This window comes from Pseudophryne corroboree, chromosome 12 (genome assembly GCF_028390025.1).
Source record: "Pseudophryne corroboree isolate aPseCor3 chromosome 12, aPseCor3.hap2, whole genome shotgun sequence".
NCBI lineage: Eukaryota > Metazoa > Chordata > Amphibia > Anura > Myobatrachidae > Pseudophryne > Pseudophryne corroboree.
Genome location: NC_086455.1, coordinates 22,371,213 through 22,397,738, shown reverse-complemented (window position 1 = coordinate 22,397,738; position 26,526 = coordinate 22,371,213). Strand labels below are relative to the sequence as shown.

General features: G+C 44.5%; 1 protein-coding gene across 3 annotated transcripts in view; it reads right to left on the bottom strand.

The window, feature by feature from the left end:
- Positions 1 to 26,526, bottom strand: part of LOC134980384 (SLAM family member 5-like) — a 74,861-nt gene that overhangs the window by 30,566 nt on the left and 17,769 nt on the right. Inside the window, exon 1 of one of the 3 annotated variants that reach the window (XM_063947187.1) lies at positions 12,132 to 12,291. The exons of the other annotated variants lie outside the window; for them this stretch is intronic. The gene's annotated coding sequence lies outside the window, so the exon portion shown is untranslated. Of the gene's footprint in view, positions 1 to 12,131; positions 12,292 to 26,526 lie in introns of those variants that run through there. 3 annotated transcript variants of the gene reach the window in all.

Here is a 26,526-nt window from a genome sequence, read left to right as displayed (position 1 = left end):
TACAATATAGCAAAAGGAACAGTACAAGCAATCAGGGCCAACAGCACTACCTACCATTAGGATAACCTAGAACAGTGGTTCCTAAACTCGGGGGCAGATGTATTAAGCCTGGAGAAGTGATAAAGCAGTGATAAATGGAAGGTGATAACGCACCAGCCAATCAGCTACAATATGTAAATTTACAGTTAGGAGCTGATTGGCTGGTGCGTTATCACCTTGCTCTTATCACTTTTCCAGGCGTAATACATCTGCCCTATTGTCCTCAGGACCCCACACAGGTTACGTTTTACAAGTCACCCGGCAGGTGCACTGTGTATCACCAACTGTCACATTTTAAAAATCCACAGGGGACCTGGAAAACATGAACCGTGTGGGGTCCTGAGGACCAAATTTGAGAACCTGTTGTTTAGGCAACTGAAAGAACTGAATGAACAAGTGTTGTAGGGCTTTAATTAACAATCCCATAGAGATCCATCTCAGTAGTACAATTATAGGGTCTATTCAATTGTTGTCAGATCCTTTCCAACGGAAAGGATCCAACATTTCAGTATTCAATTTGCGGCCAAATCCGACAGGTTTTGGCCGTTTCCGACAACGGGTGCTAATCTGTCAAAACACGTGGATCCGCGGCTAATCCGCCGATCCACGTGTTTTCCGACAAGTTGGAATTTCTGACTTGTCGGATAAACGGCAGTTTGATTGAATAGGTTGAATCTGGATTCAACCTTAAAATGTCGGAAACTGCCATTTTTCCGACAAGTCGGGAATTTCGACTTGAATTGAATAGACCCCTAAATTGTAATCACCTGCTGTAAATGAAAAAGACCTGTGCAGCGCTAGAAGTCTCAGTATAGAGAAAGGCTCCACTGAGCTGGTGAGACGGATATTGGAATTATATGTCTGCTTTGCGTCATAGGAAAAAGGGAGGCGTCTCATTTAAATAAAATACATTTGTTTGTGACAATCACACAATAAAACATTTTAAACTAGGGAAATATAAATATGTACTGTATGCAATCACACAATAAAACATTTTAAACTAGGGAAATATAAATATGTACTGTATATACGTCTTATATAGATATTGTTTTCTTAAACAACGATTGATTGCGGATAAGCCACCCCACATCAGCCTGCGTAAAAACACAATTAATAGTAGTGTTGCATACTATCCCTTTCATCTTGGACTCTTATGAATTACACAGGTTCTCTGGCTGGCTAAATTCAAGCCTACATTTCACCTGGTTGTCAGCCACAGACCCTGTGTACATCATAGGTATCACGTATTAAAGGGATATTATGGCAACCCTAATTAACAGGAGCTATAATGCCTATCAAATTCCAGCTGGAGGTATCATGTGGAAGTAATGAAACGTCCATCACCCGGATGCAGTCCCACTGAGCAAATTCTTTTTGTGTACAAATTGGGACCCAGGTCTCCTTTCCCAGAAACCCAAGAGGCTGGGAAAAGGGGCAGGGTTATTAGAGAATCCCACTCAGATTTGGGAAGAGAGCTAAAGAGGTGAGAAGCTGTAGTGTTCCTAGTTCTGATATCTGTGGAACTACAGGGCTCAGCATGCCATCTTTCTGCATTTACAAGCTAGCAGAAGCAGAGACTGTGCTATAGAAAGAGTACAGTTAAACTGCTCGAATCTTATGGAACTACAAGTCCCATCCAGCATCCACTGGGGACTTGTAACCCAGATCCACCAACCCTGGGAGAGTTTAATGAGACCTTTAACTGAGAGGGAGAATCAGGTACAGGTGACCAGTCAGTGAGAAAATATCGTAACCTGAGGACGGTCTGGATCTGACGCAACCCAGGACAGGAGGCTCATCCACCAGTAAGTCATTACTCACTATTGTCAAAGAGTGCGCTTAGACTGGTAGCTTACCACGCATGGGAGGTCCATATATTATCATTTACAGTTACTACTGTATCTCACAACACCTTATAACTGCCTGAAGAAGCGAACTGCCGCCGTGACAAGTGTACCAGGCTTGTAGTGGTTTTATGTTAGGCCCAGATGTATCAAGCCTTGGAGAGTGATAAATAGTACGGTGATAAAATACCAACCCATCGGCTTCTGTCATTTTTTAAACACCGCCTGTAACATGACAGACAGGAGCTGATTGGCTGGTGCTTTTTCACTGTGCTATTTATCACTCTCCACGGCTTGATAAATCTGGGCCTTAGTTTTTTAGTATTTGAGACTGTAATCTCATTTAAGTTGATGTATGGAATTTTCTGCCATGTACTGTGTAATAGTGAGACTCCGCGTCTGAGGTAGAGTTGGACGCAAACACCACGCAATGCCGGTGTGTGCACAAAATATTCTGGAATCCTCTACCGCGCATGCATTACCCTGAGAGTGCGTACAGATGCGCTATTGTGTACGGAAACGGTGGTAATAGAAGCAGAAATTCAAGGGTGTTCCCGGGCGATGTCTGGGAGACTGCCCAAATGGAGCACAAAAACCCCGCTGCATGGGCGTGTAATGGGAGTGTTGTTGGCATAGCCACTCCGACAGAGGCCATGACACTGCGCCTGCCATAGACAGGTACAAGTGTTGATGGTGCGCCAATGGTGGTCCACATAGAACCACCAGGGGTGCTATTGCATGTAGGGGCGCTGATTACGGCTGTCTCAGGGCTCGCACATTGCTGCACATGGTAGCACACAAGGGGAAGGATGAAACTAATTTGCATATTGGCGCACCCATGGCTCCGGCAACAGACGCTAGAGCATGTGCAGCAGCGCCACCACTTGATCAGGCCCTGGCTGTATATTGTTATATTGGCATACATTTCTCCATGACCATCTGCCATGTTTTATATAAAGGGAATGTACTGTGGTGCCATTCTCTGTGCGCCAGGTACTGGGCGGCCCCAGAGCGTATGTCACTCAGCATGTGCCTCTTATTCACATTAATTAAACAACTGGAAGTGTTAGAACTGCATTGCTAGTGTGCACTGACCGCTGGGGCGTGCGAGCGACGTGTACATCTGTGTGCGACGGAGTCTGAATCTGTGTAACAATGGAACTCTGCACAAGTAAAAGCCAGGGCTACTGCATGTGAGACGCATGCGGCGGCCACGGCTTTTCCTCGTGCTGAGTTCCATAGTGCGTCATCTGTGACTTTGGGGGTCACTCCGACCCGATCGCTCGCTGCAGTTTGTCGCAGTGATCGGGTCGGAACTGTACATGCGCTGCAGTGCGCCGGCGCATGGCAGCTTTCGTTACCTAGCGATCACCTCTGAGGCAGAGGCAGTTGCTGGACGGGAGGGAGCTGAACAGCGGCATAAAACCGCCGTTTAGGGGGAGTGGTCCAGCCAACGCAGGCGTGGATGGACCATTGAGGGGGCGGGCCGCGACGGCTGCGTGACTTCTCATGTAGCCGCTGCGGCCAGCAACAGCGACAAATAACTCCCAGCCAGCCGCAGGAGCTGGGGGCGGACTGACATGCGGGGCGGACTAGCCCTGTGCTGGGCGTCCCCCCGCATGTCAGGAAACATGATCGTACCTGTGCTAAATTTAGCACAGCTACGATCAACTCGGAATGACCCCCTTTGAACTTGTGTTCTAAGTTATAACAAAGGGCCTGATTCAGACCTGATCGCGGTTTGCACAGCGTCCGATTGTCGAATTACTGCGCATGCCTATGCACCACAATGCGCTGGTGAGTCGACAAACAGCGACAGGGTGGGGCAAAAATTTAGATCGCTAGGCGTACGCAAGGTTATTGACCGGAAGTGGACGTTTGGGGGTGGTAACCGCCCATTTTCTGGGAGTGTCAGGAAATATGCTGGCGTTCCCAAGCGTTTTCAGGGAGGGTGTGTGATGTCAGCTCCGGCCCACGATCAGCCTGTTTGTATCGCACTGGAGGAGTAAGTCCTGGGCTGCGCACAGACTAGAAACATCATTTGATGGTGAGTGAGTTGCGAATGGATTTGCAGATGTCCGCTGTCTGGCGGAATTTTTGCATGGCGTGCGCATGCATTCGTACACTTGCACGGGGCGGGTTTTCACTCTCCTTTGGCGGTGGCTATCTGATTGCAGCACAGCGATCAAGTCTGAATTAGACCCAATATCCTGTGCAGGTAAGTCACAGCCTGGCGCCTTTGGTACAGTCTGAGCAGAATTTAGCTGCATCTGTAATACGTCAAGACGTCCTCTCTGTGCGACTAGATGCCTAGTGTATGGTACATCTCTACTTTTTATATCACACAACGCATGGCCTGGGCTCACAAGTGTAAGTGCTCCGACGGTACCCAACAAGCCCGGTTCTCCACCATTGCCCAGGTACTGTAGGATGTTTAGCATTAGCTAGTGTTAAATTGTGGTGTAGTTTTCCGTAGCAGTGTGATGTGAAACCAGGCATACTGTGTGTATCACAGGAGGTTGTGTGATAAATAAGTGTGCGAGTTGAGTGCATACTGTGACGTTATTCTATATTGTCTCATTTGAGCCATTGCTGCAAACCGATAATTCCATCTGTCTGTGGTTACCTCCAACTCTTATAGTGTCTTCCATCATTTATACCCACCTTTTACCTGCCCTTATAATAACTGTGCCGAGGTGGCTTTAACCAAAGTGGTGTTTGTGCTGTAATTGAATACAGTAGGTCTGTGTGGACACAAGGGTTCTCCCAAGTCGGCCCTTGGTGGTAGATTGCCCCATTCACATCCACTCATGACAATAGGAGAAGAATTTTGCCACTCTCTAAGAGTCACAAATCTCGGTGGCCCGTGTTGGCAGGTCTCCGGTTTCTTCAATGAAGCTGGCGGCTCGTTGGTTTGCATTCAATTGTGTCATCATATCCCAACCCCTGTAGATGTGCAGTAAATCACAGCTATGAACACCCCGGTGGTGGGGTCAGTATGACACGGTTGCGCCACCCAGAATTTTTTATCAGAATTTTTTTTTATAAACTCGGTAAGCATGAGGAGAAGGCTTGGGTGGAGGAACGGTGTCATTGTGAATAAGTTAACAAAGACACACTGATTATACATAACCACACCACCCTTTCCTATATAAAGCCAGCTCTGTTGGTTCTTTATTTTACAGGTTATAGAACAGCCAGACATTGGGAGTAATGCCCCATACACACGGGGCGACTTGTGCTTATCAATCTAGGAGGGTCATTCCGAGTTGTTCGCTCACTAGCTGCTTTTAGCAGCATTGCACACGCTAGGCCGCCGCCCTCTGGGAGTGTATCTTAGCTTAGCAGAATAGCGAACGAAAGATTAGCAGAACTGCTACTAAATATTTTCTTGCAGTTTCTGAGTAGCTCCAGACCTACTCCTAGATTGCGATCAGCTCAGTCCGTTTAGTTCCTGGTTTGACGTCACAAACATGCCCTGCGTTCGTCCAGCCACTCCTGCATTTTTCCCTGGCACGCCTGCGTTTTTTAGCCAACGCCGTGAAAACGCTGAGTTGTCACCCAGAAACACCCCTTTCCTGTCAATCACTCACCGATCAGCAGAGCGACTGAAAAGCACCGCACGAGCAACAGCAAATCTACTAAGTTTTGTGTTAAATAACTAAGCGCATGCGCTCTGCGTACCATGCGCATTTTGCAAATCGGCAACGAGCGAACGACTCGGAATGACCCCCTAGGTTAGCACAGATCGCTCAGCACACGTCGCTATACACCTCTATACACACAGCGATGTGTGCTGAGTGATCTGTGCTACCAGTGTTCTTTATGCACATGCTAGGCGATCTAATTACAGTAGATCTTGCCTGCATGTGCTAAAGATCTGAGCGGGCGATGGAGACGCAAGGGACCACACATCACCATCGCTATGGGGTGTACACACGGAGCAATCCGTGCTTAATTTCTAAGCGTTCTAGACACATCGCATAGAAAACATCGTCCTGTGTGTATGGTGCATAAGGCGCACATGTTACATGAGGCTCTGCTTTGAACAAAGTATTTGTTTTGCAAACTACGCACCATTGTCACAGTTACAAAAATACCATCTGCTATTGTCACAGAAAGAGCCTGCCAGAGATGGCAATTAAATCTCCCCATTCCCCCCCTTCCCCCGACTCTGAGAGATTGATGGACTCTTCAGGCTGTGTTTGCATTGAAAAGCAAATATCCAATTTTCCAGTTGGAATCTCTTTTGTGGGCAGGGGGACAGGAAGGGCAGGAAGAATGGACAGGAAGCTCGCCAGGAGCCGGCGATTGTCTGAGATACACAGTGTACAAAATAACAAACCCCTTTGTGTCACTGCAGGCGACTATGAGCTGAGCAGTCGTTAAAATACACCATTATTCTAGTAAATGCTGTATTATGCACTTTTGTAATTAATTTCCGTAAACAATTATTTCAAATGACAGTCTGTCCTTGTATTTGTATTGTATGTGGGATACAGTATATTGGGGGGTCATTCCTACCCGATCACACGCAGTGGTTCTTCGATGCGGTGCGAATGGATCAGAACTGCGGCTGTGCGTCGTTGGCATTGTGCATGCGCCTCATTGCCCAGCGACGGCCGCATCAGTCAACGACGTTGGGACCGATGAAAGCGGTCGCAGGCACGATCGCAAGAAGATTGACAGCGGGAAGGAGGATCGGGGCGTCTACTCGCCATTTCCCGAGCGTGGTAAGTCAAACGCAGGTGTGTCCAGGCGTTTGGAGGGCGGATGTCTGACGTCACAGCCGGGACCTTCATCGCTGGATCCGTCGCACTGGTAAGTAGCTGCAGGGCTAGTCTTGTTTTGCTTGAAACTTTTTTTTTAGCATAGCAGGGCTGCACATTCGATCGCAGCCTTGCTATGCTAAAATACACTCCCCCATAGGCGGCATCCAGTTGAACTCAGGAGCAGCAAAATGTTGCTACATGCAATCAACTCGGAATGACCCCAATTGGCTGATGTACCGAACAGCCGAGAAGTTGCCAATAGCAACCAATCTGCGACGGCTTGTGCCTATAATTTTGTAGACTGTACTTGACAGATGCTACCTTTAAAGCTGATTGGTCTCCACTGGTCCACTTTTAGACTCTCTTCATTGCTTGATACATCAAGCCCATTATTTTGGGTACAAGGCCGTGATGGAAATTTTGAGAGTGCGGTGATTGTCTGTACTCAATTGCTTGTATATTCCGATTGGCCCTTACAGTGACCTGGATGTCAGCCATTGGCCTCTGTATACAGTACGGTGTCCAAAGAACATGGTTTTCACACAGATAAATTCTGGACACGAGACTCTGCTAAAACCATTACCCAAACATATGTCACTATTGCAGTTTATATTCTCATTATACAATATCTGCCTATAAAATTAATTCTTACTTTGGAGTGGTCCCTACAAAATGGATTTATTATTGGTCCTGACACCCTCCTGGTCCACAGAGATTGCTTGATAGGAAAAATGTATTTATAAGGACGCTGTACCACTGGTTCCCAAAATGGGTGCTGTAGAGCACTCGCAGGGTGACACAAATTGGTAGTCCAGTACCTGTCCAAATAATATTTATGGTTAGTGTGATAGACGAAACCAGTGCTGGTGGCTGCTAGTTGTCAAATACACGGACAAACAAAAGCGCAACCCTGTCTACAACCACACAACGGAACCTAAGGATGACCGCAAAGTGCAATTTAATTCATTTTAATATTTTTGACTTTCTCAATAAGAACCTTTTTGGCCCAGGGGTGCTGTGAAAAAAGGTCTGATACTCCGGGGCGCCGTGGTTCAAGAAGGCATTCTTCCCCACACAGCTTTGGGCTACCAGCGCAATTACTTTGCAAATGATGAGAATTTGAATGCCTTTGCCAACTGGGTGCAGATAAAGAAAGAAATTAAGACTAAAGCTAGATACACACTCTACAATTATCTGCCAGATAATCTGCCAGATCTAGATGGTTGGAATGAAAATCTGGTACTGGATGAGAGCAAATGACAATCCACCATTTGCTCCCAAACACTGGAAACCTAATAAAACCTGTCGTTCATACAAACTAGTTAAACACAAATGTAACCAACTTGGATGAACAACTGTTTTTGTCCATTTTGCCATTTTTGGGAGCAAATGGCCATTTGCTCTCATCCAGTAAAAAAATTTTCATTCCAACCAGCTAAATCTGGCAGATTATCTGACAGATAATTGTATAGTGTGTACCTAGGCTTATACCCCTTTCACATTGCAAATGCCGAGTCCCACCCAGTAATTGGAAACGGGTCCTTACCGGGTGGGACCCGGAATTTGACCCGAACAACTGGCTCCCTGACCTGGAAATATGCCAGGTCGGGTTGCCATAGCAGCGGAGGGTGGAGCCGGAATCGGGGGCTGAAGGCGGCGCTGGGAGATGAGCTCATCTCCGCGCCGCCTCTCACCTATGTAGTGAACGGGTCCTGGGTCGCACCGACCCGGCAACCCGTTCACACTGCCCCTGTCCCGGTATTCATCCCAGGAATAACACTGCTTTATTCCTGAGTTGAATTACTGGGTCAGGCGACCTAGGAATTCGCCATTGGCCTTTTCATAGCGACCCCTGTTGACCTGGCAATATACTGGGTCTATACCGGGTTATTTGTGCGGTGTGAAAGGGGTGTTATAACGTTAAGCTGCGGCTACGTAGAAATCGCTGTCACCTGGGATCCCAGCAGTGCAGGTAATCGGAAACGGGTTAATGGGTCCCTGAAAATAAGCAAAATAGAAAGGGGCGGAGATTTACTAATAAAATCATAGTTGGCAATATTAAAAAATTATTTCCATGGACTTTTTGCTGTCAATGGCGACACATGAAATCCTGACATTGAATGTCAACATTAGGGTCAGACTATGTGATGAGGGGGTTAGTCAGGCACTAGGGGCAAGCCAGGGTTAGGCTATTGGGAGGGGGGGGTAAGAGACAGAGGGAGGTGTAGAGATTATGGTTAAGGGGAGAATATTCACTAGAAAGTCAGAACTGACCGTCACATGACACCCAGGACCCGGAAGATTCCGCTGCAGCAGTCAGTACCAGGTATGTCCCCGTTGTTGACATTCTAACATGTTGACATTTCATCAGTGTCTTCATGATGATTGTTGACCGGGTCAGTGTAGACATCTTATCAGTCAATGTAGACATGCTAAGCATGTTGGCATTACGACCACATGGGCATTCTTATGCCGGCATTATGATTGACATACCACACCCCCTCTACCACCGTACCCACCTCATGGTAAATCACAGGCGTCCTCTGAGTATTTACCGGTATAAATGAAAGTGTTACTACACGGTGGAGTCACATTATTATGAGCACCAGCTAATAGGCAGAGTAACCGCCGTGTGCAGCATGGACAACAGGAGACGGGCTGAACTGCCATGTTAGACATACGTCTGGTAGCCCCAGGTACATTGTGATGGTGAGCTGCTCCACTGGTGTGTCGTTTGTCCCTTACACACCATCATAGCCGACATTCACTCCTCACATCAATGGCACGTGGTGCTCCACAGTTTCCATGTCAGTTATTCACAATGGTGCCGTTCATCCAGTCACGATCACCGTCACCACAGCAGCACGCGGACAGGTCACACACTGCGTTGTGTCAGATATACTGCCGCCCTTGGCCCGAAATCTGATAATTATCCCTTATTGCAGCTCTGATAAATCGCCCCTTTTACACATGACAGCAATGAGTGATATGTGTGCAGACGGCTTATCACACACCGTATATACCCACCAAGCCAGCGCACGACACGTGGCGTACTTCATGGGCTACGCCCTGCCGATGTCACATATAGGAAGTGGTTATAATAATGGGACTCGGCCGTGTATAATAACAGAGACGCGACTGACTAAGCATTTTACATTATCTTAATACAGACTCAAGATAGAACAGATTTGTAGCATTTTGCCTATTGCTAATAGACCTCAGGCTTCATAGTTTAAATATTTAGATTGAATGTAGATACAGCTATACACTAAGGACGTTCTTTAGCAGCTTTCATATATCATCATTGTTCTTATGGACTTTATAGCAATTCCTTTGCGACAATGGTGCTAATCTAGTTTGCCCGGTACCCTGTGAGCAGCTACAATACTAATGAGACATACAGGGCTAGATGCACCATCGCTTGGAGAGTGGCTGGAACGTTTTCTCTCTCCATTTAAACAATCAGCTTCTAGCTGCCATGTCACAGGCCCTGTTTGAAAAATGACAGTTAGTAGCTGATTGGCTGGCACTTTATCACTTTTCGATTTTCACTCTTCACGCGGTGATGCATCTAGCCCAAAATTTGGATTGCTACTCTTTGTGGCGTGTCTAAGTCACGGCAATTGTCTCGCACCATGTGGTGAAACAACGCTAGATTAAGCAGGGTACATCTGTATACATACTAGTACTCTTCAGACCAGATGGACCTGTAGCTAATACGTTTCTGTTATTGGGTGGGGTGCAGAAAATGCTATTTTGTAGTCAAACCTCTGTGGGACCCAATCTAGGTCATTAAACCCGGAACACCCCACACTGCAAGGACATTTCTTATCCGGAGGACTGTCTTTTGCTAAAATCTTCATGCATACACATTTAGTGAATGCCAATATGCATGCGATGAGTTTCGGGATACGTCACAATGCTCAACGCACATTGAAAGGTATGTTCCTGTATTAGCATAAACTGCCACCGTGATCAGAAAGTCAGTCAGCAGCAACAACAACACATTAAGGGGTCTATTCATGAAGCAGTGAAAAGTGTGGAGGCATAGACCTGTGGAGAAGTTGTCCATGGCAACCAATCAGCATCTCCCTTACATTTTATAGAATGTACTTGATAAAGGCTTCCTTCAAAGCTACTTGGTTGCCATAGGCAACGTCTCCATTGGTCCTATTCTCCACTCTTTGCCAGTGGCGTAACTTCCTCCCAGTTGCCCGGAGGCAAGATAGATGTTGGTGCCCCCCCTTCACTCACCACATGCTAAATAGAGACAGCACCAATAAAAGGTGTGGTCTCACTGTGAATGGGTGTGTCCACACAACAGTACCCCCAATTCAAAGTACGCCACACAGTAGCGTAACCTTATTTTCATTACACTGCACTATAATACAACTTATTCACATTACGCAACACGGTAGTGCCCCTTATTCACATCCTGTCACATAGTAGTGCCCCTTATTCTGTAATGTCACAGTAGTGCCACTTACAAATTAAACCACACAGTAACAGTGATCACACTGAGCCCCCCAAAAAGTGGGTAACTTTTAAAAATGGGGGTTTTACCTGTCTTTTTCTGGGTCCCATCGGTCATATAGCTCACCGCACCCTGCAGCACATACAGTCACCGGTGCTCACCCCCCTCAGCACATAGTCACCGGTACTCACCCCCCTCAGCACATAGTCACCGGTGCTCACCTGCCCCCCTGCAGCACATACACAGCCACCCGCTCATCCCCCCAGCAGCACATACAGTCACCCGCTCCTCTCCCCCACGCAGCACACACAGTCACCTGCTCACCCTGCCTCCCCCAGCAGCACATACAGACACCCGCTCACCTTCTACCCCACAGCACATAGACACTCGCTCACCTCCCCCACACAGCACATAGACACTCACTCACCTCACCCCTGCAGCACATACAGACACCTGCCCCCCCCCACCGCACATAGACACTCGCTCACCTCCCCCACAGAGCACATAGACACTCGCTCACCTCCCCCACACAGCACATACAGACACCCGCTCCCCTCCCCAACACATACAGTCACCTGCTCACATCCCCCCACAGCACATAGACACCCGCTCCCCTCCCCCACAGTACATACAGACACCTGCTCATATCCCCCCACAGCATATAGACACCTGCCCCCTTTCCCCCCCAAGCACATAGTCACCCGCTCACCACACCACCCAGCACATAGACACCCACCCACCTCACCCCTGCTGCACATACAGACACCTGCCCCCCCCCCCCCCCACAGCACATAGACACCCACTCACCTCACCCCTGCTGCACATCCAGACACTTGACCCCCCCCCCCACAGCACATAGACATCCACCCACCTCACCCCTGCAGCACGTACAGACACCCGCCTCCCTTACCCCCTCCACAGAATATAGACACCCGCTCAACTCACACACACACCTCACCACAGGGCTTGCAATTACTAAAGAGTTATTGTGTGCCACCAGACCTTTGTGATGCAGCTGCTGCTATCACGACTCCCGGCTCCCGTCCACACACAGAGTGACAGCCGCGCATGGCCGAACACTTTTATTTTCTCTCGGCTCCTCAGCACATCCAACTGCTCAGTGTGCTGAAAGCCTGACGGGTGCTTCCTGTTAGAGGAGCTGCCGAGTGAAGAGCTGAGCATCATCAACGTGGCACTCCTCACCGGTGACCTGGACACAGTGCTCTGGGGGTCGCAGTCGGATGTTACATGATGACTGCGACCCCCAGAGCACTATGTCCAGGTCACTGGTGGGGAGTGCCGCGTTAATGATGCTCAGCTCTTCACTCGGCAGCACTGTAATTTAGACTGATGCGGAGTCTGACTGCAGGTATTACGGCACTCTGACGGAAATGCCTTCCGTATCAGCGGGTGCCTTTCCTGCACTACATGGACGAGGGGACAATGAAGGAGCCAAGTGCCCCCTTCAAGGCTGGAGCCCGGCGGCAACTGACTCCGTTGCCTCCGGGACTTCCGCCCCTGCTCTTTGCACTGCTTCATAAATAGACCCCTAAGAGTTAATTGTGAAATATATTTTCCTGTATTGTTGGCTGACACAGAGCAGACAGATGGTGTCTTTCATACAATATTTGTACTGCCTGGTCTACATAATGAGGCTGACATTACCGTTGGGTCCTCAGGCAGCAGACTCATTAGGATCAGATTCTCAAAGTAAAATCCCACAGCTCTACTGTATATATAAATATATAATCACCTTGATGCAGGTGCTGCAGTTCAAAGGGTATCTGGTCTTTAGGTCATGCATTAGTCCGACATGGACAGAAGGTCAACATAGCAAAGGTCGACACATGAAAAGGTCGACATGAGGTTTTTTTTTTACATGTTAGTTTTTAACTTACTTTACTATCCACGTGGACTATGATTGGAAATTGTAACCTTGCCCGAAGCTGCGAGGGGACACGGTGCACTAATTGGGGTTCCTGGTCACTTTACAAAGAAAACAACACAAAAAAACCCCTAAAAAAACTCGTATCAACCTTTTCTGTGTCGACCTCATGACCGTGTCGTCCTATTTCAGTGGTCAACCTTATGACTGTCGAGTCCAGTAATATTGAAGTTTATATTGAAAGTTTTTAAAACAGCACATTAGAACAGTTTAAGGAACTATGTGAAAAAGCTGAGAAAGGAGGTTTTAGGGATAATCTACAGCGTGGTGATAGAAAAGCCCTAAAAACATTATATTCAGACAAGAACATCATAATCAAGCCAGCAGATAAGGGCGGTGGGATTGTGATACTCCATGCAGAGGACTATCTGAAGGAAGCTCATGGCCAGCTGAGTAATAGTCTATTCAACATCAGATTGGACCACACAATCCCACCGCCCAATATCAAAAGGAGCTTAAAGATCTGCTTGATGCCATATGCAGTGGTGCAATATCCACTATAACATTTAAGTTTTTGTTGGATACACATCCTGTCACACCCACATTTTATTATTTGCCCAAAATCCACAAGACACTTATTTCACCCCCGTCTCGTCCGATAATTTCAGGTGTTCGGTCACTCACTAATAATTTATCTTCATTTGTGGATTTTCACCTTCAGAGCCACATAGGGAATCTTAGATCACATATAAAGGACACCAAACATTTCTTGAATTTAATAAGTACTGTCAAATGGAAGGGGGGATATTCCCTAATAACATGTGACGTTGAAGCACTCTATTCAAATATCCCACATGACTTGGGGATAAGTGCAGTCAAATATTATCTGGATGGTGATCCAGCCTTGTCAGACTCCCTGCGTGGCTTCATACTAGATTCAACAGAGTTTCTTTTGAAACCTAATTATTTCTTATTTGACACTAAAGTTTATTTACAGACATGGGGGACTGCAATGGGGACGAGGTTTGCCCCGAGCTTTGCCAACCTGTACATGGGACGGTTTGAGGAGGAGCATGTGTGGGGGAAGGGGGGGGGGGTGAGTTCGGGGCGAACCTCGTCCTCTATGGAAGATATATAGATTTATTTTTTGTTTGGGATGGGGATGTACACTCTATAGACACAATTTTTTTACAGTTTAAATGCAAGTAAATATGGTTTAAAATGTACAATTAACCATAGTAAAACTAATAATATCCCCAAGGGGCAGTTCATTAGAATCAAGCAAAATTGTTCAACTAAAGAATATTTTGACAAACAGGTGGGATTGATTTTTAATTCATTTGTGGAACAAGGTTACCCGAGGGAAATGTTACAGAAAGCATAAAATGAAGTAGACACTATGAAGAGGGATGAACTTTTGAATATAGAGAGGAAACAGAGATGGAGGAAGAGAGAGTATGACTGGAGAAAAGAAAGAAAAATGTGATAGATCATCTCTCTTTGTAACTAAATTTAATAATTACTCCTACGACATTAAAAGAATTATTAAGAAATTCTGAACTACTGAAATTAGACACAATACTAAGTGGAAAGGGGAATCTGGAAGGAAATGTGATTTTTAGGAGATCTGAAAATCTAAAACAAAGATTGACAAATAGTCACTATGTGCAAAAAATTGAAAAATCACAACTGGTAAATGCTTGGATGCCTATCAGACCTCCAGGATTTCATAAATGTGGTAACACCGGATGCAATACATGTTTGTAGATCGGTGTTCGTAATCTACGTTGTACAGTGTGGCTGTGGCAAACAATATGTGGGGCGCACCACTAGAATGCTACACACCAGGTTCATGGAACATTGGAGAATCATGAACAAAGGTGTGAGAACACATCCTTTGTCCAGCCACATTGCACATTGCAAAGGGTTCACATTAAAAGATGTAAGAGTGATGGAGATTGAACAAATTAAAGTAACTGCACGTGGTGGAGATAGATTCAACACATTATGTCGTAGGGAGGCCTTCTGGATATATCAACTAGATACACTATACCCAGAGGGCTTGAACGATATGGTAGAATTGAACCATATTAGTTAAAGTAGAAAAAATACATAATAAGAAAAGTAAACCAAAATTGAAGTAGTTTTTGGGGTGGGTTTTTCTGCAGGTAAGGGTGAACCTAACATATTGATATTTTCATATGGGGCTATGCCAGTGTGGGGGATTTGAGTATTCCTTGATCCATCACATGGATACCTTTTTAAGAATACATCACGTTTGACACCAGATGTCCATCTGGGTCACGCATGATGGTGTGAAGATAAAGGCTACATTAGAATAACGTAAACCTCGCTGTATATAGATTATTGATCATGGTAGTATTATGGGAATTCAGAATATAATATGGGGTCCTTATATGGGATGAAAACACACCATGGGTGGGAATAGCGTTTTGGTAGTATAGTCTCGATGGATGTGTGAGGCTGTACAATACATATTTGGGAGAAAGTTGATAATATAATGTTCTATTTCTTGAGAAGATTCATAATGGTATTAAAAATACTAATATATGATTTATCCCGAGATAGATATCCGCATACGTAGTATGTAAATTTAAAAGAAATATGGATATATTAGTGAGAGAGAATATTTATGTAATAGTGAGGTGCATATGACAAGTGTGCGGATAAAATTGGTCCTAGATATTATGAAAAAGAAAGAAACAAGAAAAACAATAGACAAAATGGAAACAAAAATAAACTATTGTTAGAAAATATGTAAGCTCAGTTTTATTATTTTATGTTTATTATTTGTATAGATATATATGTTTTCTATGGAAATATTGGTTATATGATGTGATCAAAATAACATTGTACTGGCCTGATGATAATTTAAATCTATGTGATAAATGTAGGTAATAGAACTAAAACTGCAGCCATAAATGATGGTGGCTATATTACCTACAACATAGTCCATAAATGGACAAAAGGACAATAAGGCTGGCTGCTATATTGTATTAACATATAAGATAAACGACCATACATATTTGTCCTTATTAATATGAAGTATATAGAGACTCTAAATGACATGCGCCTCACAGGCTGGTGAAACGGATAGAAAATGGCTTGGATAGTAAAGGTAGCACGCAAGCACACATACCGAGCCACCGCACAGCTGAGAAGGAGGATTAATAACTGGACCCGGAGAGCGTGTGAGGTGTGCATGCGCATAGGCCGTAATGTGGGGGATAAAAGGAAGAGACCAGTGATCACATTCTTTACTGACTGAGGAAGCCGCTGATTGAACTACAGGCGGGGAAATGCGTCTTTTACAAGTATCACGCTCGAGACCTAGCTGGTGAGCCACATAACTAAGACCTGCCTAAACTGCTGGGATTGGCCACCAAAACCCCCGGATAAGGCTCACAGAAAGGTTTGCAGCACCAGAGCCGGGAGACAAGGAACTGCTTTCGAAACCCAGAAAAAGGATGTGGTAAAAATATTTATATCTACACCTATTAACATGGCCATGTTACACAGCTATTACCTCTCCTAGAGAGAAGTTGCTAAAAGAACCGCTGTGAACTCTTTATGGCTGTTAATGCCTTGATACTTGGCAGTAAAAAGTTCTTTATACTTCTGCAAAACAAAGCAACAACACAGCGGCTGAATACAGTGCTAGCTGGATACAGACTTCAGATTGTTAACATTGTATCGAATATTTGCCACAGAAAACTCTGTGGTAATCATTGGTTTTAGTATCAACATCTGCTACACATTAAGTGGATACAAAGTATACAATAAGCATAACTGCAGTGTGCTGTTTAAAAAATTCACTAAGAAAAGTCTGTTTTTCTGTGCTAATGTGTCTACATTAATTGTATTTAATATTGGGCCACTGAGAAATTAATGGTTTTTAAGTTTATGTGAAAACCAGTTATGTTAGAGAGGTACTATTTTATCTTTTATAATAAACTAGTGTAAAATAAAATGATTTATTTTAATATGCCAGCGCTATCTGTATTCTGTTTGGAGAGGCCAGTAATGGAATGAAGAAAGAAGAAGGGGGAAAAAAAAGAGGAAAAAACTGCGCATTTGCAACAGGAATATAATTACAATATTCGTCTAATTTTATTCAATACACATTTAGTAAAAAGACAAAAGAACATATCACATATAAAACACAAGTTTAAAAAAAAAAAAAAAAAATTCTCCCTCAAAACACCGCAAATAGCCTGAATTAATGAAACCCGTGTTTAAACATGAACCTATTCAGTGGTATTGAAAGGCAAAATGTTGGTGTTATAGGCTCAAATGGTAATTATTGTATCCACTGCTCAAACAAAGTATCAAGATCCTGCTTCATAGAGAGCTTGTGTAGGGGAAGGCAATTGTTACTTGTATGTATCCAAACAAACAAGTCAAAATCCTGCTTGAATGAGGTGCATTGCACAGAGGATGCAGGGTTTATGAGGCAGCTGCTTGACTAACATAGAAGAGGTTGTTTATAAACTTATATTTCCCAACACAGGCAGTCCATGAATAATGGTGTGTCTGGCAGCGTTGTATTACTCTCATTAATTAATCCGGTGTTAAATGCACAGTCACTTAGGGATCTTCGGGAGAGGTGTGGATCATTAGGTCGACAATGTTTAGGTCGACAGGGTTTCTAGGTTGACATGTGCTAGGTCAACAGGTCGACATGAGGTGTTTTTTTTTTTGGTGTAATTTTTTGCGTACAGTGACCGGGAAGCTAAATTAGTGCACCGTGTCTCCTCGCATGGCTCACTTCGCTCGCCATGCTTCAAGCAAGGTGCCTTGCTCTGCTACTGCTTCGCTGAGATTACCGTTCCAACGTAGTCCACGTGGATCGTTAAGTATGAAAAAGTTCAAAAAAAGTTAAAAAAATGTGAAAACTCATGTCGACCTTTTGACCTGTCAACCTAGAAACCCTGTCGACTTAGTGACTGTCGACCCTATAGTGGTCGATCTAAACCTTGTCGACCTAGACAGTGTCGATCTTCAGACCGGATCCCCTTCGGGAGGTGGAATATGATGGATTCCAGCATATATGTAGGCGCACTTACTAGTTTAAAGCTGTTTGTACAGCCATCAGCTTGCCGCTGTATACCAGCCCTTGAGCGTCCTTGGGTCCTGTCACTCCCTTAATCACTTGCCTGGCATGGTGGCATCAGATGCGACCGTGCCTGCAAGTGCTTTATCTGACCTGGTCGCATAGGATGTGGCCAGTCAGATAAACAGTGTTAACAGCATCAGGGAAGGGAAACATCCCTCCTCTGCTGCTGTCAGAGGGACCCTCTGCCTTCCACCACCGAGCCCCCAGTGTTGCTGTGCTGCCGACCATTGCTGATTGGTCAGCACGGCAGGATCCCCCACCCGCAGCAGCTGTAGACCATAGCAGCCGCTGGTAAGTGTAAAACACCTCCAAGCCACCCCCAGAATCCCCTTGTGTACCTGGCAGCTGTCTGAGCTCTAAAAACTAAAGTCGCAATGTTACCGATGTTCCATTGGTGTCAATGTTTCCGATCAAAATGTTTTGGGGGGAAAATGTAAAAAAAAATATATATATTTTTTTTTCCCCTCTAATTTATGAACTAAAATAATTCTGGATAGGGTTCAATTCATGTTCTTCACCTAATTCACTCATAAGACCCCTCACACACACACACACACACACACACACACACACACACACACACACACACACACACACACACACACACACATTGTCAGTTAAGTGGTTTGGTCCCATTTAGCTGCAAGGATCCACCGGCGCAACAGCAGATTGATGGCGCATGTGTGGGTGGAGTCCTTAACACATTACGTCATGTGACTTTCTCAAAAGGTCATTGCAGATGTGGTCCATTTTATCACATACCATCCGTGTCAGAGATGTGGATTGTGATAAATATGCCTGTGGCCGGAGAGACTAACCAGCCACACATGTAATGGCGGCCGCGGCACTGAAGGGGTTAACCCCTAGTGCCCGGCGCCAATAGGAGGACAATGGGTGCTTGGCACCACTTTTAAACTATGCACTGGCGCTAGTCGCCATCTTTAAATGTATTGTGGGTGCTAGGAACCGGGTATTTAAAATATGTTTAATAATGTGTCATGTTATATCGCTGCGCAATGCGCAGTTGGAGAATGATGAACTGATGGACAGGGCACTTATGAGGAAAGTACAAGGTATTTTGTTTCTAAAAAGGCCTTGAAAATAGTTCGTGAGACACTTTTTGCATAGGAAGTCGTATGGAATTGTCCTAGCTGGTGACTTGCTATGTACAAGTAAGTGTCAATTAGCCAGCCTCTTGGTGGCCAAACATATTTGAAATACAAATGAAGGTGGAAGGAAGACTGTTTGTTGTGTTGCAGCCTTTCCTGTTGTAATCCCAAACACTGGGTTTGCATGGAGATGTGAATGAGACAGAAACATTTGTATTTTGAAGCTACAGTATGTGTTAAATGTCTCAATGGCGAAGTGTAAACTCCCAGGTGGTAGGAATCGGAGTTTAAATTATACAAAACTTTGTGTTTGTGCCAGGAAGGAGGACATTGCTAAATTAACTTTTATATCCTTTTAAAATGTAATTTTATTTATATTTTTTTAAGATATCCTGATTGGATGGAAAGGACTGTGGTTTGTGATTTTACTGTATAAAAAGAGGAGGCCTGTGAGACTCCAGGGTGTATTATACCATTTTGATTCTGCTGTAACATCTTGCTGTATTACTGAGCCTTTTTGAAGGTTGTGTTTGGGCAAATAAAGATTTTCTGCCTAAAGACGATGACTGCATCATCTTGTGACATACAGGGCTATGCGAAACCTAGCCCCGTTCACCGGCTGTCCAGGGTGAACCAGCGTCTCCAAGTTCTGCCAGCTACCGGTAGAGGCCTAGTCAGTGACTAGTTGGGATTCATCAACACCACACAGGTGTGGTAAGGCAGCGTGTCGGCACATACAGAGCAGAACCGTGGTTCCAAACGCCACGGCAGGTTAGGAGTTTGGTGGTGGCAGCATAAACCCGCCCAATACGCAGTGTGTGGAGTCAGTAACAGGCGGTTACTGACGGTAAGTGGGAATCCCCTATGTAGTCAGGTCCCGTGTGACCTAAGCATCCATTCTGTGTACTGGAGACGGGACACGAAAGCAGTGAGGGCTTTTCATACGAGACCGTCCGGTCACAATGCCCCTTAGACATTTTTTTTTTTTTTTTAATTATTATTATTATTATTATTCCTACTATTATACTGCTTTCTCTTATGTTGGGTACACATTAAACGTTATATTGTTTGTACAGCCGATGAACAATACATTGTCCCAACCATTGGCTCGTGTTAACCTGATATATCTCTGTGAATGACATCATTCATATCACATCAGCAGTGCATCTGTGATATATCTTGTAGATATGTTGTTCACATTTGCTGATGTGTACATGCAACTGACTGACCGACCCATATGCTGGCCACAGGTAGCAGTAATGACCGGAACACTGCTTCCTCTGGCCAGGCATACTGTTAGGTCCTTATATTTGGACACTGATGCAATTTTCCTAATTTTGGTTCTGTAAGCCACCACAATGGAATTGAAATTAAACAATGAAGATGCAATTGAGGTGCAGACTTTCAACTTTACTTTTCGGGTTTGGAAAAAATATTGTATGAAACACACAGAAATTGCAAATAGTTGTATATAGTCTCCTATTTGCAGGAGAGAAAAAAAGAAAAAAATTACAGCGCACAGGAATTGAAAATGTATACAATTTATTTAAAATTCTGGGAAGCCGCTGATAACAAAAAGGAGGTGGGGAAATGCGTCAAGCTTTTATTATTTATCTTTGCACCACCAAGCCAGGATTCATTTCTGCACCACTCTGTGTTTGAATGCTGAAATAGTGGTATTTGAAAGTTCCTCTAGAGATGCCTGCACTACAGGTCTAATGCGCCAGAGGCCGGGATGAATCTTCTCAGCAGAATTAGCAAAACCTGTGGTGAGATTGTGTAAACATGTTTAAAATATCTGGCTAGATAATATTATTGAATTCACTGAATGGACTATATACCACATGCTGATCATACTTTGGAGCGGATATATTTACAGCTAGAAAGCGCTGATGTTAATTCTGCTCTGATATAATAACTCAAGCACTTTTTTACCAGCCGGGATCAGAGACATTGGGGTCGATTCAATTCACAGACAGTTGAATAGCGCCGGGAATTAGCTCCTGGTTCTATTCAATACAGCGTCAAGTGACACTCAATTGTCGGGAATTCTTCTCTCACCCCCGGGGGATGAGAGAAGAATTCCGACAAAAGTGCTGCCGCGTGGCCGGCGCGAGGCTTATTCGGTCAGGAATCGGCATCGCGGTGGGGAGTCAAGTCGGAGAATGCCTGTTCTCCCGACAAATCAACCTGTTAAGCCCATGAGAACGGGCATTCGCCGACTTAACTTGAGCTGAATTGAATAGCTCCGGGAGCTAATTCCCAGCGCTATTCAACTGTCGGTGAATTGAATCGACCCCATTGATACTAATTGGACACACTATTGCCATATCAACTGGCCATAAAAAAAACAACAAAGCTGCTATACCTATTTGATGGTTATAACAGCTATGAAACAATATTTCCAATAGTGTCTATATATTAACAACATAAGCTCTTGAAGTACTTTACAGCAGATAAATTGATGTTTACTGGACGCAGCCTTTGCCTGTTAAGTGTTGGAAACACCTTCTATAAGAAAGGACTTTCTTATTACTGGAAGAAATAACCAGCTAAATTTTACGGTTTGTAATTATTTTTTCCGGATGGTGGTCATTTTATGTATTATTTGATACATTTTATTTATTTATATATATATATATATATATATATATATATATATATATATATATATATATATATATATATATATATCTATCTCTCTCATATGTTTTAAATGAATTGTATACATTTTCAACTTCTTTGCGCTGTAATATTTTTTTCTTCTTTTCTTCTTCTTTAAAACCAACTGTTCAGGGTTGAGTAACCCCTGCATTACTGGCTGTACAGGAATTGTAGGTTAAGCGCTTAATTAACTTTTTAAGTGTTTGTTTTCCTATTTGCAGGGGCTCAAATGTAATTGGACAAATTAACATAATCCATAAAGAAATTTTTTTCATTTTTAATACTTTGATAACTCATTGCTGGCAATGACTGTCTGATGTTTGGAACCCATGGACATGATCAAATACTGGGTTTCCTACTTTGATATGCTGTGTCGGGGTTGTTGTTGTTGTTGTCGTTGTTGTTGTCGTTGTTTTTGTTGTCTTCAATGTTTGTTTTTCTCTGTTTTTTTTTTTTCATTGTACAACGAAAACATCTCATTGTTTTCACTGCTTTCGTGTTGTATTTCTTTGTTTTTCATTGTTTCATTTTTGTTTTCTTTGTTTTTGTTGTATTTGTTTTCATTTGATTTTTTTTTTTTTGTTTTTTCATTGTTGGTGGTATTTTCTGCTTTTAGTGTTGTCTTCAGCAAGTGAAATTCATGTTCGATTGGGTATAGAGTGAAGCACTGTCCAATCAATTCTGCAGAAGTCGACTGAATCTGAGCAGACAGTATGTCCCTATATGCTGCATCAGACTGCCTCCACCATGTTTTACAGATGATGTGGTATGCTTCAGATGACGAACCATTCCTAGCCCTCTACATACTGTTGTTTTTTTGTTTTTCTTCCCATCCTTTTGGTTCAGGTTGTTCTTAGTTTCATCTGTCCAGAGAATGAACTGGGCTGTTTTTTTTATTTTTAGTTAGATAATTTTTGGCAAAGTCTAATCCTGCCTTCCTTTCTATTCTTGAGGTTTATAAATGGTTTGTGTCACGATCCGGGTATCTGGACGCCATTTCTTGCCCATCAGATGCCTCCTAAGGCTGGCTCAGCGCTCCAGGACCGGATCCCATCTGTTATCCTGATGTTTACATTCCTGTATCCTCTCCTGTCACTCTGAGACGCGGTCACAGTAAACGCCATATTACACCTGGCATGGCGTCTCCCGCGGCCTCCGCCGCCGTCCCTGAGCTTCTGCATGCAGAGTGTCTGAGTGGCGATTACGTCAGCCGCGGCCTCCGCTGTGTCCGCGTGGTTGGATGTGCACCTGTCAGCTTGGCGTCTCCGGTGGCCGGCGCCGCCATTACTGTTTTCATTACCACATGGATTACAAACCAAACTTCCCTCCAAGTGTCTGCATGGGCGCAGCCATCTTGGATTTTGTCAGCTGATCATTTCCACCAATCTGTTCTCAGTATTGATAATCTGCATAATTGCCTAGCCAATCCCTTCCTTGCTGCAGGTATAAATACACTGTGCCTGAGCAAGGAAGGCGTCAGTGCTTTGGTTGTCAAACCTAGTTCCTGTTTGTCTCTCTCCTGTGATTGTCTTCCAGGTTCCAGCTCCTGTCTCAAGACTTCCACCATAGAGACCCGCACCAGCATTCCACCTGCGGTGTAGCCTGACTCTCCGATCCATTTTGGATTCATCTGTTTCCAGCTACAACTTTAACTGCTTCCAGCCCAGCTTCCAGCAGAGTACAGCTTCTCTTAAAGGGCCGGTGTCCTTTCTACAGTTTACCACTCTCCACCGGTATTATAATTTCACCGCTCTCAAACTCCTAACTTCAGCTCATATTTCATCGCTCCCAAGTTCATTTATTATTTAACTGGTTCCAGCCAGTATCCACTCCGTGCCAACAACAGTCTGGTTCCAGCCAGTATCCACAGCAGCCGTTTTATCTTCAGCAGCCCAGCTTTTCCTGGAACACCAGCTGGTACAATCCTGGGTTATCTCCATTGCTACAGTCGGGCCTGGTAAGGACTTTCCATCTAGAAGATTATAAGAACTATCTCACACTACCAGTGCCCTGTGGCTCCTGCCACCCTGTAGTCCCCAGGAACTGTATTTATTCTTTGCTGACTTTTATGTTTCTTTTACTGCTACTGTGATGCATGGAGTCTGTCATAAATAAACATCATTGACTTTTATTCAAGTTGTCGTGGTCACGCCTTCGGGCGGTTATTCTTCATGTTACTTACATGTCCAGGGGTCTGATACAACCTCCCAGGTTCCGGTACATCTCAGCCCCTACAACTGAGGCTGCCTCCCGTCAGCTCAGGCCCTCAGTTGTGACAGTTTGCATTTTGTGATGAACCTTCTGTTTGCTCTCATCAAGTCCTCTCTTTATGGTAGACTTGGATAATAATATCCCTACCTACTGGAGGGTGTTCTTCACTTGGCTGGATGTTATGAAGTGTATTTTCTTTACAGAGGAAAGAATCCTGCGATCATCTACCACTATTGTTTTCCATGTATATCCAGACCTTTGTCTGCTCCTGAGCTCACCGTTCCATTCCTTGTTTTGCAGAATGTAGCAAACTGTAAATTTGCCCACTCCTAAGGTTCCTACTATGGGGGGTATTCAATTATCCCCAAATTTTTAGCATTAATTTTTTTTGCGTCAACTGGATGAAAATTGCTGCAAAAACGGCTTTTCGCAGATATGCGCGCTCTCTAGTTTTTTCGAACTATTCAATTCCAAACAAGTTTCATGTGAAAATTCTTGTAGTGAAAAAGTGCTGGTGAAAATGGGGAAATCAGCTTGTACCCCAACATAGGATAACCGAAGAGAAGTGTATTAGAGATCAAATTAAAAGCGTTTTTTTGGACTTAATGTGTGTGAAATGGCTGTTTATATGCATTTTTTTTAAATGTGTGATGACTGGGATGCCTGCCTACTTTTAGCCAGTCAATCAGGAGTGGTCTCCCACCCCTTAGACATAAGAGCCAGCCCATTATCTTACACATGCTATAATCAGGGCGACAACAGAAATCTTGAGGCCCAGTACACGGATACTTCTGGGGCCCCCCTCATCCCCCACACCCACACATACCTCCCCTGGAAGTGAGGGAGAGAAAGGGTGTCAGCGTGAAAAAGAGGGTGTCATGGAAGAAGATGGAATAAGAGAAAGAGAGAGGGTGTCGGAGAGAGAGAGAGGAGCAAGAGAGAGGGTGTCACGGAGAAAGGAATGAGAGAGTGGGGAGAGAGAGCATCGGGGAAAGAGTGTGTGTCAGAGGGAGCGGAGCAAGAAAGGGAGGCGAGCAAGAGAGAGTTAGTCAGAGAGAGAAACAAGGGAGCAAGAGACAGAGAAAGTATCAGGGGGATATAGAGAGAGAGAGAGAGAGAGAGAGTCAGAGAGAGTGTCAATAAGAGACAGTCAGGGAGAGAGGGAGAGAGAGACACTGTCAGGGAGAAAGTGTTAGGGAGAGAGAGAGGAAGAGACTGTATCAGGGAAAGAGAGGATGGGGGAGAGATAGTGTCGGGGAGAGTCAGATAGAGAGACAGTGTTAGGTAGAGTGAGAGACACCGTCGGGTAGAGAGCAAGTGTCAGGGAGAGAGACAGTCTTAGAGAGAGAAGCAGAGTCATGGAGGAAGCGAGCGAGAGAAAGATACAGTATCAGGGAAGGGGGGGAGAGAGAGTCAGTGTCATGGAGGGAGAGCGAGTCGGAGAAAGAGTGTGTCAGGGACGGAGAGTCGGAGAGAGCGTGTCAGGGAGAGCGGAAAGAGTTGGGCAGAAGGAAGGAGACCGTGAAAGAGACTGTCAGTGAGAGAGTGTTGGGGGGAGAGAGGGAGAGCAAGGTGGAGAGACATTACTGGACTAAAGAATACATCTCATGGGGGCAGGCACTTCTTGGCATTAGGCCCCACCCCCTAAACAACCATGAATTGCGGTAACATACAGGTAACATACATACAGTAGTAACATAATTTCTGAGGTTGAAAAAAGACAATTGTCCATAAAGTTCAACCTGTTAGTGATCTCCTACACTGTAATATTTTAAAAATAATTTTAACTGTGGTGAATGTTTAGTCGTTGACTCGTTATGTATATGAATCTTTTTTGCATGATTTACTCACCATAACCCTGTATATCCTTATCCGTTAGGAATTTATCTAGCGCCTTCTTAAAAGTAATGATCGAGTCCGCCATTACTACTCTCTCAGGCAGGGAAATCCAAGTCCATACTGTCCTTACTGTGAAGAAACTTTTCTGTCTCTGAGTGCGAAATCTCCTCTCCTCTAACCTAAGCGGGTGTCCGCGTGTCCTTTGTGGTGATCTTACCAAAACAAATCCCCCGCTAGCTGTGTATTGTCCTCTTTTATATATTTGTAAATGTTAATCATATCCCCTCTTAATCTCCTTTTTTCCAGTGTAAACATGCCTAGCCTAGCAAGCCTGTCCTCGTATTCTAGCATCTCCAACCCCTTAAACAATTTGGTTGCCCTTCTCTGAACCTTTTCTAGTTCCAGGATATCCTTTTTATAGTATGGTGCCCATAATTGTGCGCAGTATTCGAAATGTGGTCACACTAGTGATTTGTATAATGGGAATATAACACACTCCTCCCTTGCATTCATTCCCCACTTTATACTTGCTAATACCTTGTTTGCCTTATT